This window comes from Camellia sinensis, chromosome 3, assembly GCF_055761805.1.
Source record: "Camellia sinensis isolate YWXY chromosome 3, ASM5576180v1, whole genome shotgun sequence".
NCBI classification, from domain to species: Eukaryota; Viridiplantae; Streptophyta; class Magnoliopsida; order Ericales; family Theaceae; genus Camellia; species Camellia sinensis.
This window is the reverse complement of record NC_138963.1, coordinates 169,546,909-169,564,965: the sequence shown is the minus strand read 5'-3', so window position 1 is coordinate 169,564,965 and position 18,057 is coordinate 169,546,909. Positions and strand designations below refer to the sequence as shown.

The 18,057-nt window shown below is 36.7% G+C and overlaps 1 long non-coding RNA gene and 1 other non-coding gene across 2 annotated transcripts; both read right to left on the bottom strand.

The window, feature by feature from the left end:
- Nucleotides 1-9,608: 9,608 nt before the first annotated feature.
- Nucleotides 9,609-11,087, bottom strand: LOC145822897 (uncharacterized). The gene is made up of 2 exons (XR_014364738.1): nt 10,059-11,087; nt 9,609-9,978 (listed from the first exon to the last, which is right to left on the bottom strand). It is a non-coding gene; the product is annotated as an uncharacterized LOC145822897 (long non-coding RNA).
- Nucleotides 11,088-17,654: 6,567 nt separating this feature from the next.
- LOC145823160 (small nucleolar RNA snoR118) lies at nt 17,655-17,741 on the bottom strand. The gene has a single exon (XR_014365394.1). It is a non-coding gene; the product is annotated as a small nucleolar RNA snoR118 (small nucleolar RNA).
- Between the last annotated feature and the right edge of the window lie 316 nt (nt 17,742-18,057).

Below are 18,057 nucleotides of genomic sequence, written 5' to 3'. Positions count from 1 at the left end.
ACCTAGGGTTTCAAGAAAATATTGAAATTTCAAGAAAAATTCAAACTTATTAACCCATTACTTTTTATTCCAATTTTCCCAATAATTATACATCTAGGATTCACCATCCATCATTTTAACCCACCAATTTAACTTCCAACATCTCCAATTCTAAACCCCCAATTCTCATAATAAACACTACACTAGATGTTCAAAAAAAAATATGGGTTTTACATTTATATACTCCAAAGTATCACAAATCTATCTATCAATGAAAGCATGAAGGAGAACTAGGACCCTACCTCAAGAAACAAGCAAAGAGACGAAGCTTTAATGAGAATCCTTCGCAAATCCAAGTTCCAATCAGTTAAAAATGTTGATCCTTTCTTGTTCTCCATCCTTGATGCAAGAACCATGGTGGATTGTTGATCAAAGTAGAGGAAATCAAGGTTTGGGGAGCTAGGGTTTCGGACATGGAGGAGGGGAGAAGAAGAGAGGAAAAGAAAATGTAAGAAATGGTCCAAAAATCACGTTTTTGAGCTGCTGTCCCGCACAGTCCCGCACGTGCGCCGCTATTCCCCGCATGTGCGGATCTGCTTGCAGCACAGATGTGAAAACTTCAAATGGGTATAACTCTCTCATCCGGACTCCGTTTTTGGTCATTCTTGTGGTCAAATTGAAGCCCCGGAGATAAGCTTTCCAATGGTTCTAACCTCATATCCAAATTCAAAGTGTGGAAAAAGAAAAGGGCAAATGAATGACGGCTGATCGTAGATTAACTATCCGAATTATATTCGTTGGTCCAATCTTACTTTACCATCATACCACCACCTCCAACAATACCCCAAAAGAAGGTAAAAACATTCCAAATACACTATTAAGAATGTCAAAAATGAGCCCACGCTCGAGCGGAGGGAAAAAAAATTTCTAGCCGATACAATAAAGGTCGCCATAACTCAGCAGATAATTCTTTAATTCCAATAGATATAGTTGAATTAAAACACATTAACCCCTAATTAAATAAGGATGACTTTTGGAGTCATTACATTCTCCCCACCTTAAGAAGTTTGGTCCTCCAAACTTGATTCATCTTGTCACAAGTCTAATTTTGTCCTGGATATATAACATTTCTCAATCATTTGGCCATTCACAATCCTATACAGTCAATTCCGATGGAATTTGCTCCCAAAATCACAAGTAATTCATCTCTACTAACTACTTGGTAACCCAATTAATAATAATACTTATTAACATCAAAGCATCGTCTCATTATTCATAACCTTGTACATTTTAATTTATTACTCCACAAATCATATCTTTCACATAATATAACAACTTAAGGGCATTCAGAAATGAATTCATTTCAAGTATTCGTTTGCATACGACTCATAAGTTATCAAACATAATTCAAACTTTTAAGGTCACAAATAACCTCCATTTCGTACTTCCTCAAAGGTTAGGAAACATTCACGACCTAATCATGTTTCAAGGTATATGCTTTTTACAACAATTAGACCCATAATAGCAATCAAGTTCTAAATCAACGACTTCATGGCTCTTTGCTCATTATCTGAATTAGACTTATCAGTTCAAATCAAATTTCTAACAAACTCCAAATACCAACTTAAATCTCATATCAAGGAATTGCATGTTCATAAAATCAAACACAGATCAAGCCTTAATGATCATACTTCCCAAATTGCTATAAGGTAATAAGAATTTAAAATCCATACTGGTTTAGAAGATCTCAAAATCAACATCATGACATTAAGCACATGATACATTTATCATAAAGGTATTATATTCTTGTTCCATATTTAGTAAAATGTTCCTATCATGGACAAAAACATTTTCCAAACATACGTAATACATAAAGTTCTTTAAACCCTCCATAATTATATACAATATGTTGTTTAGAGATATTACTTAGAAACTTATCAGACCTTGCAAAGATATTAGATGATGGAATAATTCCCAATAGCATTAAACTTATTTAAACTTTGACAGAACAATCTCCGATCCAACTTATAACGGATAAGACAGAATAACTTGAAGCTCAACATAGAGCCTTCATCAAGCATGGCACAATCAATTATTAAATGAAGAACTCATTCATGCATAGGAAAATATCTCTTTCATAAAACTTGTCATATCTTGAACATTCGGAGTTTCGTAGCGTATTTAGTCATTTTGGGGAAATTATTCGGAAAGCTTATCATATCATAAACATGTCGGATGTTCATAGTATATTTTATCCTTTCAGAAAATACTCATCATATAGAACATTTCGTAACCAAAATATAGATTTCATTGCACACCGTCTGACATAGCCATTTTCAAAATCATTTACACAAAAGTATCTTTTACAAAGGTATTACTCACTTAGGTCCATAGTCAATTCACACGAGAACACACATTATTCATCTATGTCGGAAGTACTGAATTGAATTGAGGGTATGACCTCTTTGAATAACACAGATCACATAAGTTTTTTTTTTTTTTCTCTAATAAACATTCTTTTCCGTATCATAATAAAGGAACAAGCCTTAAATTAAGTCTCATACAAATATTTCATCCTTAATCAATAAAGGTGGGTTTATGATAACAATACGTTAGGTTCAGAATAAAAACACATTAGAACAAAATTATGTCCTTCAGTCAAATGGCAGTCCACAAAAGAAACACAATTTCCCTATATCATTAAATTTCCATAAAATTCTACCGAACATTATGTGATCACAAATCATGATACTTGTATTTATTAATATTCCAGGTAACAATTTCAACATTCTAACTCTTGATCACCAATTCCATGCTCGTTATCAATCATTAAATATGTTAATCATAATAATTTCATGAATTGTCAGCTACCATAATTCTAATGTCTCTCATCATTTCATGTTTCCAGAACTCAACATGTTTGTACTTCCCATTATTTAAGTCAAAACACTACAATTTCATAAACCTTAGCCTTTTGTTTCCTTATACATATCACGTAGAGAAATATTGAATACACATTACAATTTACACATAACAAAACAGATTACAAATGGTAGAGTGAGATTTCAGATTTCAAAGTTCAAAGTTTAGCTTACAGGTTTCCATAAACAAATTACACTCACTAAGAGAGGTCATTATATGCATAACTTCTCCTTACAGCCAATTGTACACAATACAATTTCAATTCGTACGCAAACACATTTTATCATACTACCCAAATGCAGTACTCTCTCAAAATCACAGATCTAAACATGATCATGGTGAGGAAAAAATAACTCCAGCTTAAAGTTAGAGTATCACACGTAGCATTTCCTTTGTTCTTAGAAATATCCCATGCTTAGAGTTTAATCAATTCACCAATTCACGTAAAGAAATACTAAAAAGCCTGATTATATCGTCGCCATTTCTCACAAATGACTAACAACCGACAATATACATTTTATTTAATCTTTACATAAGAATCGTCTTACCAACCAGTGAGGGTTCGTACCCTCACCACGCTTCCTCTGCGTGACTTTATTGATTTAATCCCATCTACAGGTCTTACCATGTTCGGCATAGCAATCAATCACAATATATACAAGAAATGTATAACAGACATGAATAATAACCATTGCGGTTAGCGTCATTACATATACCATTATCGTTGCTATTAATTCCTTTCATATGTACTAAGGATGTCATGCATGATGCCTAAGTCTTTTCTAGACATCTTAAAGCTCAATGGAGTCGTGTGTGAGATAGCAACTCGTGCTCTGATACCACTTGTCATACCCCAAACCCGCCCCTAGAAGTTTGGGCATGACCACTTCAGAAACGAACACTTAACCTGTTTTATATATATATATATATATATAAACTCCATCGAGCTACTACTATCATGCCAGGATCACAAACTTTTAACAGACATATAAAATCTAAAACATACACATGAACATCGGTTATATACATACATATATACAAACCCAGCCCTATCATTAGGCATATACAAAAACATGAAAGCTATATACATCAATCTTAGATAGACATTCAAAAAGCAAGCCAACATCTTATCAGTTTAACAAAATCAATGGCTGTGTATAGTGCCTGGACACACGAAGGTTGACAAAAGAAAGCGGCGTCATGGCTAGGACTGACCACCTGATTGGTGACCTACAGAAACAGACATAATAGAGAGTGAGCCGGGCTCAGTGAATAGTAATACATAAATAAAACGATGCTTAACTTGAAACATAACACATAGCAATGCATATAAAGATGTAAAGTTCACATAGTTAGTCTGATTCTGTGCTAAGTACATAACGGCCTTAGGTTCAATCTTGCAACATAAACATGGTGGGTATAAGCCCTTGAAACATGGTGGCACAAGGCCCTTGAAGCATGTGGCATTAAAGCCCTTGAAACATGTGGCATAAAAGCCCTTGAAGCATATGGCATGAAAGCCCTTGAAACATATGGCATAAAAGCCCTTGAAGCATATGGCATGAAAGCCCTTGAAACATATGGCATAAAAGCCCTTGAAACATGCATGTATGAACCCAAGAGGTGTCTCACACGGATTCTAGAGGTAACTCACATTGTAGCACTTAGTTCCGTGTAGCACTTTGTTTCATTTCATAACAACTTATATAGATGGCCATAAGCCTCATAACTTTCATGGAATGACTTTCAGCCTCATAATTTTCACATATGTATGGACTCAAGAGGTGGCTCATACAGATTCTAGAGGTAACTCGCACTGCAGCACTTAGTTCCGTATAGCACTTTGCTCCATACCATAAATTAATAGGTTTTCCAGACCAAACCGTACATATCATGTCATATCATAAACGGAATCAAATCATACATATTTTTTTTATACTTAAATCATAAGCAGAAATCAAAAGTCATATTCGTAACATATTTGAATTTGTAACATACATGAACTTGTACCATGTGTAAACTTATAACATACTTGAACTTGTACCATACTTAAACTTAGAACATACGTAAACTTGTAACATACCTATACTTGTAACATGCTTAAATCTGTAACATACTTAAACTTGTAACGTACATAAACTTGTAACTTAATTACTTAAACCACGGTATTATTACCCCCGGGTAAGGGCCGTGTGTTACGGATGTCATGAATACTTTACATTTATGGTCAACTGTTCATTAAGTCAAAACGTAACATATCAGAACATAGAGCATGCTTAGCAATGACAGAACAGTTTACATTCTAACGTGGGTTACATAATGATGTTAAACCTTTGTTTTCATATCATAGATTCTAAACGACCTCGAGTCCATACGTAACACAACAAAATAATCTTGGACTCATACAGGTATCATTATTCATGGATGAACATAAGCTCCATTTATTTTTAAGAAGTACATAATACACTGATAAACAACAGAGGTTTAATACTTGTTATTGGCAGAACAAAAGGGTTCCAAAGTCATACCGACGTACGCAAATCTTTCTATATTCATAGAAATTCATATTGATTTCCACTTGTCATAAACGTTGATAACACTTACAAAGAACAGAGTGTTAGTGACAATAATTATCAACGATAAATAAGATGTACATTTCTGTACTACTACTCACAGTGTTCAGGTACTTGATCTGCCCCTATAGCTGACCCTACACAATTCACGTAATTCAAACATAATTCATCATAGTACAACACCATTCAATTCACTATGAGTCAACACAATATAATCCAACAAAGTCAATATCACTTAGTTCATCAACACCATTTGTAATTTAACATAATTCAAAATAAATTCTTGAATTCCATTTCAACATTCCAAAATCAAGTTCATATCATCCATATCATTAATCGATTATTTCCCCAATTTTCCCTTCACATTACAGCATGAATTACAATGTTCATAACATAATTCATTCGCAAATTTTAAACATAATTTTCAAACATTTCCAAATTCCAATTAAACTTGAACACATATAATTCAATACCTCAATTTCATTACTCTACTTTCAATTTGGGCCAATTCATTGGTTATCATCATTAATCAACCTAGGGTTTCAAGAAAATATTGAAATTTCAAGAAAAGTTCAAACTTATTAACCCATTACTTTTTATTCCAATTTTTCCAATAATTATACATCTAGGGTTCACCATCCATCATTTTAACCCACCAATTTAACTTCCAACATCTCCAATTCTAAACCCCCAATTCTCATAATAAACACTACACTAGATGTTCAAAAAAAAATATGGGTTTTACATTTATATATTCCAAAGTATCACAAATCTATCTATCAATGAAAGCATGAAGGAGAACTAGGACCCTACCTCAAGAAACAAGCAAAGGGACGAAGCTTTAATGAGAATCCTTCACAAATCCAAGTTCAAATCGGTTAAATTTGTTGATCCTTTCTTGTTCTCCATCCTTGATGCAAGAACCATGGTGGATTGTTGATCAAAGTAGAGGAAATCATGGTTTGGGGAGCTAGGGTTTCGGACATGGAGGAGGGGAGAAGAAGAGAGGAAAAGAAAATGTAAGAAATTATAACAACCCTCATTTTTACTTAGTCATACTTGCATACATTTATGTATGATCTTGTTTTGATATGTGCATTTGCAAATCTTGTCTTGTTTTGCTCGAATGTTGCTTGCATGCTTTGTTCTTGCCTGGTGTGTTGCCGAGGTTTTCTTGAGCCTAGACACCTTGGAACCTTTCCACACTTAGAACTATCTTGGAACCCCATCGGTTGACCTCCATCTCCACCCTGACATATTGGCCGAGATGTCACCATCTAGGCCGAGGTGCGCGTCGCCTAGGCCGAGGTGCGCGTCGCCTAGGCCGAGATGTTAATATCTAGGCGTTCTAGATCCTTGATCCTTGCATTAGTTATTTTTTTCCTGGAATGGAGTGACCTAGACCGAGGTGTGGCACATCTAGGCCAAGGTGTGGCACAGCTTAGTCAAGTGTTGTCCTTCCAAGCCGATGTCCTTGCCATTTGCTTGCCGGAGTCTTGTTGTTAGCCGATGTCGTTACTTGCCGGAGTGCTCTTGCCGTCTAGCTTGTTGAATACACTTTGTCATGGTCTTGTCTTATCAGTCAGTCACCTTTTGAGTAGAGCCAATCAGCCGATGCCACGTGTCCCAGGAGAGGGATTAAGTCAGTGGCTGTCGGGAGAAACATATCATTTTGTATCAAATCTTACCTTTTAGAGAGAGAAACTCTAGGAAGAAGAAGGAGAAGTTTGAGCAAGAGAGAGTGAACTTCCAAGCTTGATCATTGGAGCTTGAACCGTTAGATTCGAGTTTTGAGGTTAGAATCTTAACCTACTCTTGTTGTCCTTATTGATCATCTAGCTGCATTGCACGATCAAACCTGTTCGGCACGTCATACATTGATTTAAAGTAGGTTTTAGAAAGAGAAAATGGTTTTCATGTGTTCTTGAAGAAAAGCCTCTTTGATCCGAAAGTTCGCATTAAGACTCATGTTTTTGTGTTTGTTTTGATAAGATCCTTGAGTATGGGTACCCAGGTCCATGTTTTTGAATTCGTAGCATGAAATCTCAGCTTTCGTGATAGCAAGTTTTGATCTTTGCATTCATATTCCTCATGTTCATGTTCTTCATGTTCTTCATGCTCATGTTCTTCACGTTTATTAAGAGGGAAACCCAAATTTTCCCGACTTTGCTTTTGAATGTGGCCATCGGGGCCACACCTCGGCAATGAGATGTGGGACGTCGGCCTAGACCTGGTAGTTGCCCAGCATGTTTTTTCCAAAGATAAGAAATTGTGTTTTGATTTGATTTGACTTAATTTTGAAGAATGCCGAGGTCATTTACATGTATGCTAGACTTGTTTTGAGTAGTACATTCAATAGACTTTGCCATGTGTTTGTAGGACTTAGACTTGCCTTGACCTCGACATTTGCAGAACTATGTGAGTGGTATTTTTAATAAAGCTATGTTATATGTTTTGATAAAGATTTTGCTTTGCTTTGTTTGGAAGGTATTTGTTAAGCATGAATGATTGTCCTTAGTCTTGTATCTTGTATTATACTTGCTTTGATGACCTCCTCGGAAAGTCTCTTGTGCTGGAGGACTATAAACTTTCGCAGCACATCTTGTTTGAAAGTCCCTTGTGCTGGAGGACTCTAAACTTTCGCAGCACATGTTGTTCTGGAAAGTCCCTTGTGCTGGAGGACTCTAAACTTTCGCAGTACTCTCGTATTAAAGGGCTACGGGCCTTTGTAACATAGGTCCTTTGTGCTAGAGGACTCTAAACTTTTGCAGCACTCTTGTTTGAGATATCTCCCTTGTTTTGTCTTGTTTTGCCACTGACGGTTTACCGCGTGGATATGTTTGCCGGAATGTTATCTTTGTAATATGTTGATGCTAGCAAGCATCCCTTGTAGCTTTGAAGATTTGTCAGATGGACGAGGTCCATCCCTTGTTATATGAAGTTTTGACTTGTTTTGTTTTGAAAAGACTTCGGCTATTATTCATGCAAACCCCTTTATTATTTATACCATTCACTGAGTATCCAAGCTCACCATCTTTATATATATGTAGGTGATGAGCAGGAAGGCGATGACGCCTAGATGTTATTTTGGAGCTTGTTTTGGGTTTTTGATTATGTCGGCTTGACTTGTAAATATGTTGGCAGTCTTGAAAATCATGCTTCTCAACTTGTAATATTTGTATTTCGTACATGTCGGCTTGAAAAGCCTTTTGATCAAGATGTATGTTTTGTATGTATGTTATGTCGGCAACGAGGACATCGGCAATCTGGCAGACTATGTTCCTTGACCTGTAGTTCGAGCATTTTGTTTATGTCGGCTTGTGAAGCCCTTGTTAAAATGTAATATGTATTTTGGACCTTATTTAAATTGTATTCAAGTTGTAAAGCTGTATAAAGATGTATGCCATTCCGTTTGACTTATGCACTGCTCTTATAGACCCCTTGTATTTTAAATTATTGCTTCCGCACATGTTAGCCCCATATATTTGTACTCTGCTTGTGTGTGAATTTAGAAAGTTGGCCTTCAGTAATCTCGGATTACTGGCCATCACGGCACCAAACTACTAGGGGCAGTTTGGGGTCGTGACAGAATGGTATCAGAGCACAAGTTCTTTGGTATACGTTATTTACACACTTTGAGTCCTAAAGAGCATAGGATTTCCCCTTAAAAGGATGTTAAGATTGCATCATATTGCTTGCTATGTGGACAAGGTGTGCATCATCTCGGCATGCTTAATTGTTACTTGCCTGCGTGTTTATTAGTTCATTTTGTTTTAAATTCACACTTTGCATACTCATAGCATCATGAGGAGAGGTAGACCTCCAGTTGGCCAAGATCAGTCCGAGGACAGATTAGACAGACCTCCAGTTAACTTCACAACCAACTGTGCTGGAATTCAGAGGTCCTCACAAGAGAAATGAATTGAGAAACAAACAATGAACACTAATCGTTTATTATACAGTGGTCTTTCTTAATCGAGAAATATAAATGAAGAGGCAACAATAGAATAACATCCTCATTCTTTAACCCACTAATAAATTATTCATTTTTAATTGAAATTCTAACATCTTGCACAGTGCATGCCAAATTTACGCAAAAATCCATGTCAACCATATGTGACTTCCACTAACATGTGCAAAGATACTAAATTAAATCGTTGCTCTTAAATGTAGTGCATTTTCAAATGCACTTTATAGTCCACACTCATTCAGAGATCTAATATTTTACATTGATAGAGACTTCACAAAAATGTTAGAAATCCACTGAAGTACATATCAATAGGAAGCTTAGAAAAGTGCTTAACATATACAATATACTTTACAAGTGAATTTTCAATTTTACAAAATGTATGTCATATAATGTCTTTAAACTTGCTCTTTTATGAAAAGTACTTGGACGCCTCTCAATTGCTTCGACGCCTTCAAACTTGTTCTCCATCACATTTTGAAATGTCCATGTATCAACTTCTGTGTATTTTTTCTATTGACAAGCATGCATAACAGTCTAATATTTCAAAAACAATAACATTAGCATATTGAAACAATACAAAAAATAGATTGTGAAACATAATGGATTAAAGATACCTCATTACAATTCCATCGGACCAATGTAGTCATATTTATCTTCTTCAGCTCCATAGCTTTTTGAACCCAATCTTACAAAAGTTCGCTTTGACCATAATTACAACACAATTTTACTTGAAATACACTAGGTCAGAAACGAGTCATGTGACATTTTATTCCACAAGATTAAAACTTAGGGACAAGGAAAATAGGGAAAGAAGCTCAATCAAGCTGCCAAATAAATACTATGGAAATGAACAACCTTTTCCTTCCTCTAATCAATCATTAATGTGAAAACATTGCAAGTATAAAAGAATCAAAAGTACTTACACCACTCACACTTGGGGCCCGGGTGTGACTGGTGTGACTTCCTTTTAACTTCATCCATACACGTGTCCTAACGTACAACAATGGATGGCCCATATCAGCGGAAGGGGGGGCGTTGGTAATATTAATACAACGCCCCCCCAGTCACACCACTCACACCATTCATACCGGGTTTTTTAACTAATAGAGAGGCCTTGTATGGCTGGTGTGAATTCACTGTTTACCACTACAAAATGCCTCGCCAAGCCTCTTTCCGTTTATACGCCAAGAATATTTTTCTCACCTATATATTTTGAACTAATTTAAAGGCCCAAAATACAAGAAAAACAAAAAAACCTTTCCAGCATATATTCAGAAACTTCAATCTCATCCCCTACCTAACTATAACTCTATAGTTTTTGAAAATCTATATAAATATAACAAATGGTTGGTGTAGATTACATATACAAGTAGAACATTTCCCAAAAAACTTAAAATACTTTTAAGCAGGACATAGTCGTACTTCTTTGGACAATACACAAAAAAGGCCCATTATTGACCCAAAAAAAAAATAATTACAAAATAACATAAATGAAGATTCTAAACTAATCCAAGAGAAAACACCACTGAAGATAATGTGTAAAGCTACTTACCAATGTTGGTTGTCCCTAATATGCTAATTTTCTCCCAATTCCACAACCCTTTCCATGGGTCTTTTACTATATACTCTCTACATATCTTGCGCTGCTGCACGTATGACTCCCTCGCCGGTTTGTGGAGAAGGTGGTTGCCCATCACCAATGGGTGCAATAGAAATATTTGACACCACATCCGGTAAAGCTTGAGATACCGCACTGAGCTGTAAAGCGCCCTCATCCGGTGTACTGCTATCATGGTCTATAGCTCAACCTCAACCTCGGCCTCTGCTTACACCGCGACCTCAGCCTCGACAGTCGCCGCGATCTCTACCCTTACCTATCCTTCTGGTAGGGGCATGGTCCTGGTCCTCCCCTCCCCCTCAATGTGGAAGTCTTAGGTAATGAGTGGATCAACATCGTAGCTCAAGGTCATATGTGGGATAGGAGATGATGCTGCCATTGTCTCGACAAAAATGGTCTCCAGTGGTGTGAAAGATGAAGGTACTGTCAAATGGTCAGGTGCGGTCAATGTCGAAGCAGAGGGAATCATATTAAATAGACATACAGTGGACCACTAAGGGAGTCAATGGGCTACCAACTTCTATCATATATGGAGACGGTGACTAGGAGGGGTTCAATATATGGCCATGGCCTGTGGAAATATATTGGAACATGAAAGGATATAGCTCAGGGGAAGACTAGGATGTATAATGGGTACGTTGAGGTGGCGAAGTCTGCAGTGTAGGCATTGTTGTAGATGGAACATGAGGTGATAGACCCATGGAAGGCACTTCCAAAGTGTTCCGCATCGAAATGGTCGGATTGATGTGCATGACATGGGAGAGGACGCGGTGGAGGCATTGATGTCGATGGCTCGATGGATGGAATATTCGTGGGTAGCACTAATGTGGCTGTAATATCTACTCCTGTAGAAGGATCCTTGCTAAAGTGGCCAAAATCTAGTCGGTTACGTCGATGTGCCTGTTACAAACCATCATACAGTAACTCCCATATCTCACCAATGGCATCCAATGCCTCTCTACTATCACATGTAATATGGGCAACATCTACCAAGTGATATGTCCTCGCAACTCTACAAACTTATAATGAAATGTACTTGTATTACGTAACCATCGACCCCAACTTAAACATACAAAAACTTAAGGAAATGTAGTTTTGTTGCTTTATAAAGAACTTACCAATCCCTTTAAACTACCCCCTGACACCTTGGTATCCAAATGCAACAATGTCACTCGGATTACTCAGTACTAGGTGTGTATGACAGCGAAATCATAACATGTATGGGTCGAAAGATGTAAGCACTTCATCGCCCATCTTAGCGTGGACAATGGTGTTACGTTTATTATTCCAATCATCCGTAAACTTCTGGTATTCCTTTGCTCAATCAATGGCCATTTTGCCACATTTATCTCTAAAATACATCGCCAAGTTCGAGTCAAAGTGATCAGGCACAATTTGAACTCGTCCAAACTGTCTAAGCACCAGATTAGGGGTAGGAATGACAACAGGGCAGGGCGGGGCCGGGGATCACCCTCCCCGTCCCCAATCCCCAATGGTGGAAATCCCCCGTCCCCGGTCCTGATCCCCGGCAGGGAACCTATATCCGCCCTCGCCCCCTAACGGGGATCGAGTTTCCCCGACCCCGAAAAATCCCCGGCCAAAAAAAAAAAAAATAGATACAACAGATTTGTTCATCATCAACAACAACAACAACGTAGAGAGAGATATGTTCATCATTATCATACAGATTTGTTCACCATTAATAGATCTGATGAGCTCAAATGTAAATAAATAAAAAAAATTTCAAATCTAACAGACCTGTTCATCACTATTAACAGATCTAATGAGCTCAAATGTAAAAAAAAAAATTCAGATCTAACAGATCTGTTCATCATCATCATCATCAACAACAACATAGAGAGAGAGAGAGATCTGATGCTCAAATCTAATATATATATATATATATATATATAACAAATCGAGAGAGAGAGAGGGGGATAATGCTCAAATCTAATATATATATACACCGCCGAATAGTGTCATTGCCAGACTGCCGCAAACAGTGGTGATGGTGGTGGTGGTTCGGCAAGCTTGGCCTCACCGCTGTTGGAGAAGAAAAAGAGACGGTGGAGTTGTGATGGCTCAATCGACGGTCAGAGATAGTGACAGAGGTCGGGGAAAGTGAACTCAGATCTCGGCGGTGATGGGAGGATGGAGATCGGCGGAGGGTTTGAGAGAGAGAGAGAGAGATGAGAGGCAGTGATGAGTGTGTGAGGTGCACAATGTTGTGTGAGTGAAAGGGTTGGTTTATATATATATACATATATATAAAGAGGGATAAAATGGTAATTTTACTTCGAGAAAATTCAGGATCGGAGCCGAGGACGAGGACGGGGACGGACCGGGGCTTGAACACTGATAACCGTCCTCGACCCGAAACTGATCGGGGATTTAATTTCGAATACCATCCCCGTCCCCACGGGGATATTTTTCGGGAAAAAACCATTCTAATCGGGGTCAGGGGATTGGGTCCCCGTCGGGCCGGGTTCAAATTGCCATCCCTAATTGGGGGATGCCAGTCAATGATATTGAAGCATATAAGTGGCACTCTCATCCATATGTCTCGACCAACGGTACAATACGATGGGAAATTGGCCATAATGTCATCCTCTCTCTCGTGAGGTTCCCATATGAACTGAAATAATGATGCAATAATTTAGAGAGCAATCCGTAAACCGAAGGTTTACAAACATGAGCCTATCAATTGACATAAATAAATTACAAACCTCTCCCTCTATCATGCGATCGAATTGGTCCCTGAAAATGACACTGACATTAGTCGATATCACCTCGTAGCTGAACGGAACCCTTCACCTACAAGCTCTCGGGCCAGGTGATAACTGCTGGTCTCCCTCCCCTATGGCACGCTCGCCATCAACAATGTTAGACTTCTTACTGGGGGCGATCCTGTTCAATCTCTCCCATGCCTAAACCTAATGAATGATGACATTAATAATTTATTAAACTAGGCATTTTACAAAACATGACAATTGAGAATATAAGATAAAATTAGAAGTCATTGCAACTCACTTGTAACAACACAAGTGGCCAATCCATCTCTTTTGTATTAGGCTTAGTTACCTGACACAACATCCTATGCAAACATATCAATGTGGCATCACCCCAGCTGTACTCGTGGATACAGTCGAAGTCTCTAAGTAGTGGCAAAAATATCATCTTGACTATATTTTGGGACTTATCGGGGACTAGAACCCCTTCCAATAAGCCACATAATATAGGCTCGAGCGTATTGATGAACCGTCTCATCTGTCGCATCATATGGAAGCCAACGGAAATGATCTGATATCCATTTTAACTTAAGCAAGGATCGTATGAAGTCTTGTTGTGTAGGTATTGCTCCTAACAACTCTACACATAAAGCTATCAAATTATCGACCTTATTTCTTGACTCTGTGCCAATAACCTTGCCTCCATAAATCGGTAGCCCAAATAGAAGAGCCACATCCTGTAATGTAACCATGGACTCTCTAATAGGGAAATGAAATGTGTGCATCTTTATGTGCCATCTCTCTACAAGAGTTATAATGAGATAGTGATCCAATCGAATAAGACTGATCCAGTACACCTCATAGAACCCCGCACGCAGTAGGCAACGTTTGTCATGATCTGCTCCGTACCCAAAGGTTAAGCATCTTGATGGCCGGTAACTAAAGTTACTTATGGCTAATTCTTGAACAAATAAATAAACGTGAGTGGAAATAATATTTAAATGATGGTACCAAAATAATCATTGGAGCTTCTATTTAATTAAATTGTCAAAGCTGAACAATGTCTACAAAGTGTTTTATGCCTTCCCCACGAGCTAACACTGGCATGTCACCTAAAAGTGGTAAACAACTATAAGCACATGACAGAATGAAAAATATTATACTAAGAGCATAAATGCATAAAATTCACCATGGATAATTATGAGGCTAAACAAAGTTTAATATTAAAATATAAAATATATAATACGAAAATTATTTGACATATAATACAGAAATCATATAAACAGAATAATGATAACTACGGTACAGAACATAACGAATATATAGACTCAAGAGGTGACTCATACAAACTCTAAAGGTAACTGCCACAATAGTGGAACACTTAACTCCGTACAACACTTTGCTCCACACTAGAATAAGATTCAAGAGGTGGCTCCAACAATAGTGTAGCATTTAACTTTGTATAATACTTTGCTCCATACTAGAAATTAGAGTGTCAATGGATTCATCACAGACAGAAGACCACAAGGTGACCAGCTAGAAATCAATAGTTTATTTAAGTCCCCAAGGCATGAGACTCCCGTGGTGGTTACTTATAAAATCATTATCAAACACTTTTTAAAATCAAACAACATATCCATGGGTTTTAATTTAAATAAATAACGTTCAAAAAATAATCTACGTAATTGAAAATATAAATATAAGTTATAAAACACAACTTACGTAAAATAAATTATAATAACTCAAAACATACGTAAAAGATATTATAGTGAGTCAAAGTATAATATAACTCACCTAAATATTAATCATTTACCCAAACATCCGCCTTTACTGACTCACTACTCTTTCCTTGCTCCTCTTTTCTTACTCGAGACACCCTTATATATGGAATTTGGATCATCGGCGGCCCTACCTAGCAGCCCCCAAAACGACGTCGTTTTGGGGTTTTTTTTTTTTTTTCTTTCTTCTTCTTCCTTCTTGTTTTCTCTCTCTCTCTCTCTTCGATGATCCAAAACCAGAGGGGAGAAGAGGGGGGAGGGAAGGGGAGGTCCGATCGTCGCCGTCGCAGCTCGTCGTCTCGCCGCCGGTCATCGCAGCAACGCCGCACCGCCGTCTCCTCCGCCTCCGCCTCCGCCTCCGCCTCCGCCTCCGCCTCCGCCTCCTCCTCCCCCACTGGTTATGGCCCCCTCTAGTCCGGCCCACCGGCGGCTCTTCTTTCCCTCCCCTCCCCCTCTCTCTCATTCCCCTCCCCTCCCCTCCCGTGCTGTCGAGCTTGACGAGGAAGAAGAAAAGAAAAAAAATCAAAAAACCCCCAAAACGACGTCGTTTTGGGGGCTGATGGAACGGCAGCCGAAAACGGCGGCCGAGGATCCTTGCTCTTATATATGTACCTTTCTTTTCTCGAAGTCATTTACCTCGCTTTCTCGAAGTCATTTACCTCGCTTTCCAAGAAACCACGTGTATCCACCACATGGCCCTTGCGTCGATAAGCATCTTAATCTATATCTTCTTCTTTTTTTTTAGCTTAATTAATTATATATAAAATTATATTTTTCTCATTTACAATTAAATAATAATAATATAAAATCTAAAAGATTAAAAAAAATTTCTTTAAGAAAGACTTTTGACTTTTTAATTTATTTGTAAAAGAAATAATGTAATAATTATAAATTGAATGTAATATTTTATCTTGTTGGGACTAAAAAAAATCTATTTTATTTTTTATGACTAAAATAATAAATAAAAAAAATCCCAAACTTTGCCTCACAAACGAGGCCTTAAGAAGATTTAAAAATGGTTTAAAATGTTCTAAATAAATATATTTTTTGACTTTTTATAAAAAAAATATATAAAAAAATAAAAAAATAATCTTAATTGATATAATCTAAAAAAAATAAAAAAATAGACTAAAATAATATATGCCAAACAAACCCTCAGTCTCGGACTCTTGATCTAATCAAAGAGAAATCTCAAGATAATAATGAACGCAGCAGCAACCATGATTTTTAATTGAGGATTTGTTCATAAAAAAATAAAATAAATTTTATAATTATAAAAAATAAAATATCACATATAACTTATAATTATTATAATCTTTTTTTTACAAAACAAATCAAAAAAATCAAAAAAAAAAAAAAATCCTCTTAAACGGAAATTTTTTAATCAAATTAAAATAATTAAAAAAATCAACCCACTTCTCACACCACCTTTAAAAAATCTATCCAACTTTAAAAAATCTTGTTAAAAAGATAGGACATCTAAAGCTGACAGCCTGACAAGTAACCAACATTGGCACCATCAAAGATTTCAAAAACAATTCATCCATACTTCAGAAAACATACATACATTACAAAGAAAAAAAACTAGTTAATGAGTGGTGTAGCAGCAGTGGTGCATGAAGTCCAATGATGAATAGAAACCAAAACCCCACCCAATGCAGCATGAGGTGTTTTGAATAGTGAGTAAAAAATCGACTTCATGATTTTTTTGAACAAAAAAATTGACTTTTATAGTAATTTTTTTTTGTGACTTTTTAAGAAAAATTTGATAAAAAGTTAAAAAATTAACTTTTTACTTTCAAATTGCTCCAGAATATGATTCTATTTGGTATGATTTATTTTTAATTTATTTTAATTTTTAACTTAATTTAAACTATTTTAATATATTTAATTTAACTTAACAATATAAATTATAACTTTTTATAAGTTAAAAATCAACTTCTTCTTTGAGTGAAAGAAGAGAAACTTAATTTATAAATTAAAAATTAACTTATATTCACAATTATAAAGTATAACATGTTAAAGTGTAAATTATAATCGCTTTTTCACGATTCTATCAAACGGGACCTATGAGTAACTTTAGAAGGGTCAGACATAGCTTTCTAGGCAGCATTTCCTTCAGTAATGCAGTATATAAACTGCTCAGAGCCCAGTGCATATATCATCATTCACTTCAAAGAAAACCTATCCATGCAAAAAACAAGATTATATGCATCCACCTTCAAAATCTGCAAACTCACAAAAAAAATTAAAAGGCTAACGAGTCCTCAATAGAATGATAATACATGCATTAAACAACTTGGTTTTGGGGATCTTGACCGACAAACTACTAGATGCCTCAAATTCTAGCTCCAATGTAAGCAAGACCATCTACACTACATTATATCATTTGAGGCTAACCAATGTGTCCACTGTATGTGATCTAGGACTAGATGCAAAGTACATATTATAGACAAAATAGAAGATTTGAGGCCGTCAGATCTCATAG